Here is a 12204-nt window from a genome sequence, read left to right as displayed (position 1 = left end):
CAGAGCCGACCGCTATGTCACCCACATGCTATGCTCTTCATTAATGTCTAAGCCAGAACACATCATTATATCTCATTTTGTATTTCTTTAAAAAAAAAATCATTTGCCCAGCCTAACAATATTGTTGTTATTGTTTTCATCCTCTAAAGCGCTTTGAGGAGCCACCTTTAAAGGCGCCATTTACAATAAAGTTCATTATTATTACTATTGTTAATTTGCTGGACAGAGAGGTTAACATTATTACGCAGAAGACAAAGATAGCGATTTACGTTGCATTGTGCACTGTGGTGCTGTAATACAGTTTTAAATAATTAAAATTCTAAACAGTATCAACTTTATTTATGGGTTTTTAATAAAGGCGATTAAACGCGATTTAAATCAATATAAATGTTTATATTGTAATGCATAGGTGACTATTCATTGTTATTAAAATGACTTAAATTGGATCATGTTGTGATATTTAGAAATATTAATTTGTTTGGTGCGAGTGAAGCCAAACTGTAATGTAGTGCTCTCTGAAGGCACCAGTTCTGTAGGGTTTGGGCATTTACTGGGACAATTATTAATTGTAGCAGTAAATCACAAAATTGATTCTTTTGATGGCTTTAGAATCCAACCATGCGACATAATTCAAACAACGCACACACAGGTACTAATACACGAGGATACATTTATTAATACATAAAATATGCATATAAACCTAACAGATCTTATCGAGAGGGTTATCAGAATACAAAAGATATATATTCAATCAGTTACAAAGAGTTACATATATCAAGAGGACATCCGTTCAGTATATCATTCATTTAGACCGTTTCATAAATGAACTTGGTTATAACTTCTACATTAGATACTCAAAACAAGTTCATAACTCTTAGGAATTAAATTGATATCAACTGGTTGGGATAACAATTGAATTCTCGAGCAGTAATGCAGTGAAGTTGAATACTCATCCAATCTCTGGGGATTCAGATCTCCTGCAGGCACAAAGAAACAGTTGCAGGCTGTTGCTGTCCAATCTGGGCTCTCTGGCTCGGTGCCAGGCTGTGCTGTACGGCTTGCGACAGTGCGCTGCTGATGCTCACTGTTAGTTAGTTAGTTAGTTAGTTAGTGTTGGCTTTAACTAGCAAAGTTTGCTTACAGGAGAAAACATGACTGTGGGTGCGAGCAAGTCAGGAAGAGGACCGGTTCGTTCCTGATGAAGAGCTAGTTCTGAATAGTGATTCAGCTGTCCACAGTTCAGACCTGTTCACGAGGCCTGCTGCTGGTGCTAACCTCAGGTGGATCCTCTGGTTACTCTCTGGCAACCTCCGCTCTAGACTCTTAGAACAAAGGAAAGTTCTGGCACTCGGACACACTGGCCGTTCCGTGGTTGTCCGGGCTGAGTCTCAGGATGGTCAGGAGGCGCGCTGTGAGAATGTCCTGCCCTCAGGAGCCTTCTGCTCCTGGGCCGTCCTGCCCTGGAATTCTCCTTTGAATTCTCTTTAGAATAGTCCACAGAGTTCTCCAGAAATCTTGAATCTCTCAGGCTCTCTGTGTTGCCTGTTTTTACCTGGAGGAACTTCAGCTCATTGATTGGCTGAAAGTTCCATGGGCATCAGAGTCCCACGTGGGTTAGTCAGCCCTACCAGTCCCTGATTGGTTGATCAAGGTGAGATATGAGTCACTTTTTTTCTTATAAAATAGACTTTATTCCAAAAAAAACACATTTCAAAAGGAAACATCTCACACAATAACACTCCACAAAATTAAAACATCGGCGGAACGGCGCTGATTGTCCGTTATCAATCCTTGCAAGGGTGGGCGGATTTGCACTATTATGAGAGTCCCTCCAAACCCTACCGCTTGCTGTAAACCATTAATCCCTGTGCAGGGTCCATAGGCCTTTCCAGCGCTCCTTTGCCGTGGGGAAACCCCATTTAGCAACGTCGCGCTTCATCCTCCTCCTGAGGTCCGCCAGGATCCTCTCCTCCAGCTCCCTCGCTCCCCACTCGATGTTGTGCTGGATGAGATTGTTCCTCGCATCCCACAGGCCTTTCTTTGTGAGGGACAGCAGCAGCCACATCAGGAACTGCGTACCCCTGTCCAGTCCTGTAGGTGCCAGCCCCAGCAGAACGTACTGGTAACTGAGCACCGCACCCGTCCCCAGGAGTTGCATGGTGTTGTCCATTCTGCCCCACACCGCCTTGGCGAAGGGGCAGCTCCAGAACACGTGCTCCTGAGTCTCCTCGACGAAACACGTGTCCCGGGGGCAATGCGGGTTCCTGGTAAGCGAGTGTCTGTAGAGGACCTCTCTGGTAGCCAGTCTCTTGTGTACGGCCATCCAGTTGAGGTCCTTCAGTTTGTTGTCCAGTTCTTTAGGCTGCGTCCTTTCCCAGACTTGTCTGGGAACTCGCAGCCTTTCGTCTGCGACCAGATGCCCCCTCACCTCTTTGTACAGAGCTCTGTGGTTGGTGCAGAGCTCTGGCTGTCTCGTGGCCTTGTACCTCCTGCTCCACTTGACAGCGTGGGTGTAGAACTCCTGTCGCCTCTCTGCCTTGGGTCCAGTGTTTGAACACTGGACCAAGTGCCTCATCGGGATGGAGAGCCACAGCCTGACAAAGTACTGGTACTTGTGACCGATGGGCTCCCGCAGCGCCCGACAGAGGTTGCAGAAGAAGATGCAGTCGAGTTTCAGGGGGAAATGTGGGACATCTCGACCCCCTTCCTCGACCGGCTGACACATCCGGTTTCTCGTGATGTACTCGTACCTGCCGCCCCAGACGAAGCCGAAGACCATCCCTTGCAGCGCTCGTCTGAGTCTGGCCGGCAGCGGGTACACCACCGCCAGGTAAACCAAAGCCGGCAGGACGTTTGCTTTCAACACCATCACTTTCCCCGTGTAGGACAGCGACCGCGTTTTCCACAGACCCAGCTTGGCGTTCACCCTGGCGATCCTCTCAGTCCAGTTGTTGGTCTCGTTGTCCTGGCTCTGGAAGGAAACCCCCAGTATTCTGAGGGGCTCCGTGGAGAGCTCAACACCCTCCGGCGCCGTCGTCCTGTGCTTCCAGGGCCCGAAGAACTTCAGTTTGCTCTTTCGGCGGTTGAGCTTCGACCCCGAGGCTCTGGAGTATTGCTCCATGACCTGCAGGGCCCTCCTCAACCCCCTGTCCGACCTCAGGAACAGCGTCGTGTCGTCGGCGTACTGGGAGATCTTCAGGGTTTCCCCCGCGCCTCCCGGTATCTCCAGGCCGTCGATGACGGGGTCCCGTCTCACCGCCTCTGCTAAGGGCTCTGTGAAGAGAACATAGAGAAGGGGTGAAAGGGGGCAGCCCTGTCGTACTCCGGATTCCTGGGGAATTAAATCCCCCAGGTTTCCGTTCACGTTCACTCTGCTGCCCACGTCAGAGTACAGAATCTGAATCCAGCGGCTGAAACTCTCTCCGAAACCGAAGCGTTCCAGCACCCTGAACAGATAGCTGTGGTTCACTCTGTCGAAGGCTTTCTCCTGGTCCAGGCTGACCACCATCATGGGCACGTTCCGGTCCTCGGCCCAGGCGATGGCGTCTCTGGTCAGCTGGAGGTTCCAGCTGACGGATCGCCCCTCCACCCCACACGTCTGGTCGCTGTGGATGATGTGGGGGAGGGCGGTTCTCAGTCTGCCAGTCAGGAGCTTGGACAGGATCTTTACGTCCACGCAGAGCATCGTGATCGGCCTCCAGTTTTTGAGGTCGGCGGCGTCTCCTCCCTTGAAGAGCAGGGAGATGACGCCCTCCCTCATGGTGTCTCCGAGTTTCCCCCGGCGGAAGATCTCCTGCACCACTTCCACCAGATCTGCCGCCAGGGTGTCCCAGAAGCAGGTGTAGAATTCCTTGGGGAGTCTGTCCGGCCCCGGCACCTTGCCATTCTCCATGGACAAGAGCGCCGCCTTCAGCTCCTCGGCCGTGATCGGACCCTCCAAGTTCTCCCTCACCTCCTCCGGTACTCGTGCCGTCAGCCCCTCCAGGAAAGCATCGCCTGCCTCCACCTCCGTCTGCTTTTCTGAAAAGAGCTCCGTGTAGAAAGCGGTGGCCGCCTCTACTTTGTCGCTCTCGTCCAGCACTTCCTCTCCATCTCCCTGTCTCAGGCTGTGGATCACCCTCTTTTTCTGGGCTCCCCGGACCTGGTTGAAGAAATAGGAGGAACAGGTTTCATTATTTTCATAATGCTCCCTTTGTGCCTTGACCAGGAAAGCCTCGGCTTTCTCCGTGTGCAGTTTGCGGAGCCTCTCCTTCAGGTCCCGTGTCCGGGCTGAATTGAAGGCTCCTCCCCCGTTAGCCGAGCTTTACTCCTCCTCGAATTGCCTCTGGAGTCGTGCAGCTTCCTTCCTCTCCCTGGCCGCCTTCCGTCTGCAGAACGTCTGCGCCAGGGTTCGGGTCCTGTCCTTCACTGACTCCCACCATTCCACCACGGAGTTGTAGCCATCTCTCAGATCGCCCCAGCTCGCGTAGTCTTTCCGGAACAGTGCCCTGAAGTCGTCTTCCTCCAGTTTCTCCCGGTTCAGCTTCCAGTACCCACGACCGAATACCGGCAGGCCGGTGTTAGCCACCACCGTCAAGCGCTCGTGGTCGGAATACCACTCCGGGGACACCGTCGCCGACTCCAGGGAGCATGTCGTGTGCAGGAAGATGTAGTCCAGGCGGCTGCACACTCCCCGGGAGTTTTTCCAGGTCGTTCCGGCGTCGTTAGGGCGGCACCGTCTGAAGCCGTCTACCAGGGAGAACTGCTTGAGTAGCGACTCCAGCTCTGCCGAGCTAGCGTCGCTCCCCTTCTCCCGGTCGACGTTGAAGTCCCCGCCGAGCATCACCTGTCTGTTGGTGGTGCAGCAGCTGGCCAGGTCAGCAAACACTTCCTTCCGGATAGAGGGTTCCGTCGGAGCATAGACGTTAATCGCTCTCAACTTCTGCCCCTTCAAGTCGATGTCTGCGACCAGGATCCGGCCCTGCACCACCGAGAAGGAGGAAACCAGCGTCATCTCTGGGTTTCCGAGGAGGATTCCCACTCCGGAAGAGTGGACCCCTCCTACGCTCCAGCATGATTCTCCCTTCATCCATTCCCTGGTGAATGTCAGCTTGTCGCTTTCATCCTTCAGGTGGACCTCCTGTAAGAAACAAACTGAGAAAGACTTTGAGGCCAGATCATGAAAGACTCCCCGTCTTTTCACCGGGTCTCTCAGCCCTCTCACGTTGGTTGTTAGGAAGGTTAGTTTCACAGTCATGATTAAAACTAGTGAAAGTTAAACCTCCTCTCTGTACTTACAGTAGAAACTTGGGAGTCTACATCTGGGCACTGTTTAGCCTAGATGTAACTCCTCTCGTTCAGGTCCTGGGGGGAATATGCTGGGCTCCCTCCAGGTTTCGTTTGGGACTGAAAAGTAAACATGCTGGACAGGTCCAGCCCTACCATCAGTCCAGGCTCCAGGGCGGCTTCGAAATAATCCTCGTCATCCTCGAGGATACTCTCTGCCACCGCTTCGGGAAGACTCCTTTCTTCCCTTTCTCTGGGAGTTTCGGGGGCCTCCAGTTGCTCCTGGGCCTCGGGGGAGGGGGGCTCCAATTCCTGGGCTGCCTCTACCTGTTGTTCCTGGGCCTTTGGGGGAGGGGGGTCCGACTTCCTGTGCTTCCTCTTCCTGTTGTCCCTGGGCCTCGGGGGAGGGGGTTACCTCTTCGTGGGCTGCCTCCTCCTTTTGTCCGTGGGACTCGGGGGAGGGGGGTTCCGTTTCCTGGGCCTCGGGGGGGAGGGTTTCCATTTCCTGAAGCACCTCCTCCAGTTGTTCCTGGGCCTCGAGGGAAGAAAGTTCCGTTTCCTCTAGGACGAGGAAACGGTTTTCCCTTACCACTCTCTTTTTTTGTCCTTCCGAAGGTGGGTCCGCCCTGGGTCTCTTCTCCCGCTTTCGCTTTCCCTTTTTGCTGGGAGTTATCCAGGGCCATCTTGTCCCTCTTCCTGGCGGCCATCTTGTGGCACCGATGCGGCTGGGGGTGTGGCCTCGGCAGTTTCGGGTCTCAGCGGGGGAGGTGCAGGTTCTTTGTTCTCAGCCCTCTCCCTTTGTCTGGAGACCGGTTTCTGCCTGCCGGCTTCCACCACCTGCGCAAACGAAGGTTTGCTTACCTTGCATTGGCGAAGGAGGTGTCCCTCGGCGCCGCATCCGTCGCACTTTTTGGCTCCCCAGCAGGTTTTTGCCACGTGCCCGTCCTCATTGCAGTTGTGACATCTGACGATGTCACATGTGTTTGTCTTGTGGCCGGACTGTCTGCACTTGCTGCAAAAATCCGGCATCCTGGGGTAGTAGAGGTACCCCCTGTCGGCTCCGATGTTGAAGCGAGCCGGGGGGTGCTGGAAGCCGTCGACGCCCTCTGGGTCCTCTTTCAGGAGGACTCGGTACTGGCGTTTGCCGTACCAGACGCCTTCGTCCCTGACCTCTGTCGGTTTTCCCACCACGGTTACATACCTCCCTAGGTACGTTGTTACCCATTCCGCTGGTACGTAGGGATTGTATGTGCAAACCGTAATGGTCCTCTGGTTCGTCTTCCTCATAGGCTCCGGCCTGAAATCAGAGAAACCAGGGTGCTTACCTTTCTCCCTGATCAGTCTCGTTGCCTTTTCGTACGACGCGTCCATGGCCATGTAGGCCTCCATATATCTCTCTGCCTTGTTGTCCTGGAGGCAGTAGAGATCTCCGGCTACCAACTGCAAGATCCCTCGAAGGAAGGTCATAAAGAAGGCATTTGCAGTCGGCATCGGCTCCGTCTTCTTTGTCCAGTGGAACCGGATCAGTGTCCTCTTGTCTGCCATCTCTGAGGGAGAAAAAGGGGAAAAAAAAGGAGGGAAAGAGAGAGAGCAAAAGAAGCAGCAGTAAAGGAGCCCTGGCCTTTGTCCTTGTGGGCAAAGCCCAGCTAGGTGCAGGCGCAGTAGGAGAGGAGAGCGGAAAGTGCTTCCGGGTCTCAAGGAAGAAAGCAAGCACTGCGTTCAGGCCACGTGTACCTGCTCCCAGCCAAGAGGCCAAGGAGGCAGAGAGAGCGAGAGAGAGAGGGAGCGGATAGCGCTTCCGAGTCTCGAGGTGGAAAGCAAGCACCGCGGGCAGGCCACGTGTACCTACTCCCAGCCAAGAGGCCAAGGAGGCAGAGAGAGAGAGAGAGCGAGAGAGAGAGGGAGCGGATAGTGTTTCCGAGTCTCGAGGAAGAAAGCAAGCACCGCGGGCAAGCCACGTGTACCCACTTCCTGCCAAGAGGCCAAGGAGGCGGAGCAAGAGAAAGGGGGAGGAGGGAGAGGAGAGGGGAGAGCAGAGAGAGAGAACGTTGCTGCCGGATCCCACCCAGCTCAGCTGCTGCTTGGCCTTTACCCCCTAGGCTCAACCTAGAGCGATACCAGCTCAAGCACTCTTCAGGATCTTCGATCGCATTCCAGACCTTTGGAAAGACAAGAACTGGGGGCTTGCCACTTGAACTTGATCTTAGCCAAAAGGCTAACAAATGCCTGATTGTGAAATGCTGTGGTGTTACTTTTACAAAGACGGTCAATGAAAAAAGAATGTGGACCAGGGCAATACTTTGAGTTTACAGCTTGTCCAAGGTCATTCATTATTAATACTTTTAGTAATATCTTCATTAAAGACTTTGATGGCGACAGCGCAAACATGAGAGGTTGAGCTTTATTAGCTCCACCTTGCGGAAATTCCGGATACTATTATTTTACTTGTGGTACTATAGGAGAATTTACAGTAACTCGTGGTAGACTGCGTAAAGTGCACCGCAAAATAATGCGGTATCACCCGCTTCTTTTAAATGGCTGCATCTGTATTGTATTCTGAAGCACGCACTCCTCTACTAATATTAGTTCAGGTGTGTAGCTGCGTCAGCATGCGTATGCTGCAAAGTAATAGCTTAATTCCCGAAAAAGGGAATGCTTACACCAGAAGAAAGCTCCACAGCCAAAATGTTGTGTTGTGTTTCTTTCTTCTCTTTTCAGCATGGAATTAACCTATTACTTGTTCCTCTCCCCTACTCATGTATTTTTGATGCCCCTTTCAGTGGTCACAAAATATATTGCTGCTGTAAACCAGGACAAACAACAAAATATGGCAAAAGGATTTCTCTTTTCTTTTTTTGTTTGGAGTTAACTAAGATGATAAAATGCATGTACGTTTCAGTATACCAAACAATGTGCACAGCATATTTATTTGACAATGTCAATGTTACAACTGCTAAGTTCAGTACCAGTTGTATTTGTATGTGAAATACTTTTGGAAAGTAACCCCTTGCCACAACACGAAAGGTTTATACTACTAACTTGGAATGGTTTTGCTTTATTATATTTCTTTATATGATTTTGAAGAAAGATGTGAAGACGAGGGTTTGAATTTAATCCTTTCTGTATGAGGTTTAGACTTCTAAGTCACAAGCTGGGGTTTATGGCAGGAAAGGGGGTTAACTGATAAGTATTGCAGATGCAAGCCAGGTTTCAGTTTAGAAAAGCACCAAAGTCCATTACTAATTTATTGATTCTCCAGAAAATGTAATCACAAAAGCAAAAATGAACCAAAAATAGTACCTTGTCATGCTTTAGATGTTAGTAAAACGATTGCTTCATTTAATTTTTCTCTACTAGTGCATATTTAAATACACTTAACATGGTATATTAATATGGAATTATATAACTGAAGGGAAATGTTGGTAGCTGAAATAAAAACACCAGAATATGTGTATCATACATGGTATTAATTTATTAAAATAAATATATAATAATAATAAACTTTATTTTATTTAGCACCTTTAAAGGTGGCTTCTCAAAGAGATTTAGAGAATGACTACAACAATAAATAAAAAGAATACAGAAGATAAAACACAATTACAATATACAGAGGAAACCAGAGATGGTGGTACTAAGAAAAGCAGAGGGATGAAGAATGGAGCCAGTTAAGTAAAGGCTCGTCTAAGAAGGTTTTGAGTCTGGATTTGAAGGAGTTTAGAGTAGATGACTCTCTGATATCCTTGGGCAGAGAGTTCCAGGGTTTGGGGGCATAATAGGAAAAGGCCATGTTACCCATACAATGTAGCCGGGCATGGTGGACAGTAAGGAGACCAAAATTAGAAGAGTTAAGGTTGCGAGGTGGGGAATAGGGTGATAATAGTTCAGGCAAGTACTGAGGTGCCAAAACATGCAGAGCCTTTTAGGTGAGCATGAGGATTTTAGAGTCCATGCAGAATTTGACAGGAAGCCAGAGCAAGGACTCCGGGACAGGAGTGATCACTTGCACTAGACCTGGTCAGGATTCTGGCTGCTGAATTTTGGACATACTGCAGTTTGTTCAAAGTAGATTTAGATACCCTAGCGAGAAAGCATTACAGTAGTCAATTTGAGAGAATACAAATGTGTTGATTTAGCTTTTTGGCCATAGTTAGTGATAGCATAGGGTGTAGTCTAGCGATATTTCTGAGGTGAAAAAAAGATCTTTTGACAATATGCTGCACGTGGGTTGAATGTTAAGCCAGAATCAAATATCACCCCTAGAGTTTTCAATATAGACTGAAGCTCAAGTACAGAACCATCTACAGATAGGGTTACAGGATCGGCATTACAAAGTTGATGGGGGGTGCCAATAAGCATGACTTCGGTCTTGTCAGTTAAGATGAAGGACATTTTGAGTCATCCAAGTTTTTATATCAGAGATCCAATTAGATAGAATAGAGACAGACACATCAGTGTCAGGTTTGGTATGGATGTATTTGAGTATTATCAGCATATAAATGATAGCTGAGGGCCATGTGATCTTCAAAGCTGACCAAGTGGAAACATGTAAATGCTGAAAAGTAGGGGACCCAGTATTTAGCCGTGAAGAACACCAGACTTAACTAGACCAATTTAAGACCTATACCCATTAAGAGAGACAAAGTGACAGCGATCAGTGAGGTAAGACTTGAACCATTTGAGTGAAGTGTCAGAAACTCCAAACAAAGTCTCACAACGAGAAAGTAAGATGTCATGTTCAACAGTGTTAAAAGCAGCACTGAGATCAAAAAGGATGAGTATAGAAAGAGAACTGGAATCAGAAGCAATTAGAAGATAGTTAGTAAGTTTGATCAAGCAGTTTCTGTACTGTGAAGTTGAAGGAAGCCAGACTGGAGGGGTTCGAAAAGGTTATTTGTCATGAGGTGGTTATGTAACTGAAATGTGATAGCATGTTCTAGAATTTTAGAAAGAAAGGGTAAGTTGGAGATGGGGTGAAATTTTTTAAGATTGTCGAGAGCCATGTTAGGCTTTTTTGGCACAGGGGTAATGGCAGCAGTTTTGAGGACCGTTGGTACAACGCCAGTGCTCAAGGATTCATTTATAATATTAAGGACAATGGGACAGAGAGAAGAGAAACAGGACTGAAATAAAGTGATGGGAATGGGATCTAAAATAGATGTGGTGGGTTTAATGTTTATTGAGGGGATGCTGAGTCAAGAAGAGAAGGGAACCAGAAAAGTTGGATAAGGAGGGAGGAGGTATGGAAATGATATGCGTAGTGGAGAGAATGTGATGCCGGATGTTGTCAATCTTGGAGCTAAAGAAATCTAAGAATGTGCAAAGTTGCGATGAAGCAGGTAATGTGGTAGGGCGGTTTGGCTTGAGCAGTCTGTTGATGGTGAAGAAAAGATGTCTGAGGTTGTTATGGTAATTTTCAATCATGAGAAAATGAGAGAAGTGAGAGAAGTAGGTGGATCTAGCAGACTCTTTTGTAACCTTATATTCAGAGAAAGTATCTTTCCAGGCCTGATAATGTACATTTAGGTCAGAAAGAAGCAACCCATGCTTAAGTTTGTGGAAGACTGCCTTCATAGATCGCAGATGGTCGGTGTACCAGGGGGCAGGGTGAGACAAGAAAATGGTTTGAGTTTTTAGAGAAGCAAAGGTGTCAAGGGTAGACAAAAGAGTGCTATTAAGTAACTGTATTTTGTCCTCTAGAGGGTCAGAGGAAGAGAAACAAGATAAGGAGGACAGAAAATAATTTGCAAACCTTGGGTGATCAATTCATCGCCAGTTGCGGAAATTTACAGAGCATGAGGGGGAAGTATTAGAAACAGGTAATTACAAATTGAAAATAATAGGTAAGTGGTCAGAGAGGCCTAGAACAAGGGAAGAGCACTGGGAGACAAAAGAGTCATTTGCAATGATTAAATCTAGTGTCCTTTGTTATGTGTTTGGGTAACAAAACAAAGTGAGTGAGATCAAAACATCCCAATAGAGAAAGGAAGTCTTTAGTATTTAGCCAGGCTGGAACATCTTGAGTCAATGTGTATAATAAAGTCCCCTAGAACAAGGATCCTTTTAAACGTAAGGCATAAAAAGAACAGAAAATAAGCAAACTCACCGAAGAAGACTTCGCTGGGTTTGGGTGGTCTATAAACTGTGGCAATGATAGTAGATTGGGAGATAGACATTTAAAACAAGGCACTCAAAAGAAGAGGGAGGAGGTATAGTAATAGGACTTAAATTGTAAAAAAAGGTTGTAAATAACAATGATACTCCCGCCTCTGCCTGAGAGACGCGGAAGGTCAAACCAACCATACCCAGGAGGGACTAGTTGGTTAAACAGCAGTCCATCGTTTTGTCTGTGCCAGGTTTCGGTTAAACACAGAAGATCCAGTATTTTTTCTTTGATAATGTCATATAAAAGAAGAGCCTTGTTGTTTATGGAGCAGGTATTGAGTATCACTGATCTGGCCAGTCTCGGGGATGCAGGGGGAAGCAGAGTGCAGTCCAGGCGGGGTAGTAAGAGAAGATTTTTTAGGTCGGTGCCAGTATCGGATGGACTTACAGTCGTGTACTGAAAAGCAGGGATAGTAACTTCACTGGCAGACAAAATAAAGAAATGGCGTCCTGTGCTGCGATGGATGTAGTGACTCGGTCATAAAATCCCAGTAATACGGCAATAATGAAATGTGTCATTTACCAGGAAGTAATTTTGTTTTAGCTGAAAAAGTTGCAGTGTAGTGTACCTCAGAGACATGTTCAATGAATCTAAGACGGTGCAAGAAGATGGGAAGGAAATCCTGGCTACGGCAGTAGCAGGTGGTGGAAGTCTTCAGTTGAGCAATTTTACAATGCAAGTGGAAGTTGCATTTGTAAATTGCAACGTGGAGCAGAAAACGTGAAGTGGATAAAAATAAATAATTAGAAACCAGTGTTGCAGAGAAGAAAAAGAAA

Source organism: Lepisosteus oculatus, chromosome 1 (genome assembly GCF_040954835.1).
Source record: "Lepisosteus oculatus isolate fLepOcu1 chromosome 1, fLepOcu1.hap2, whole genome shotgun sequence".
Classification (NCBI taxonomy): domain Eukaryota; kingdom Metazoa; phylum Chordata; class Actinopteri; order Semionotiformes; family Lepisosteidae; genus Lepisosteus; species Lepisosteus oculatus.
Note: the sequence above shows the minus strand (reverse complement) of the source record.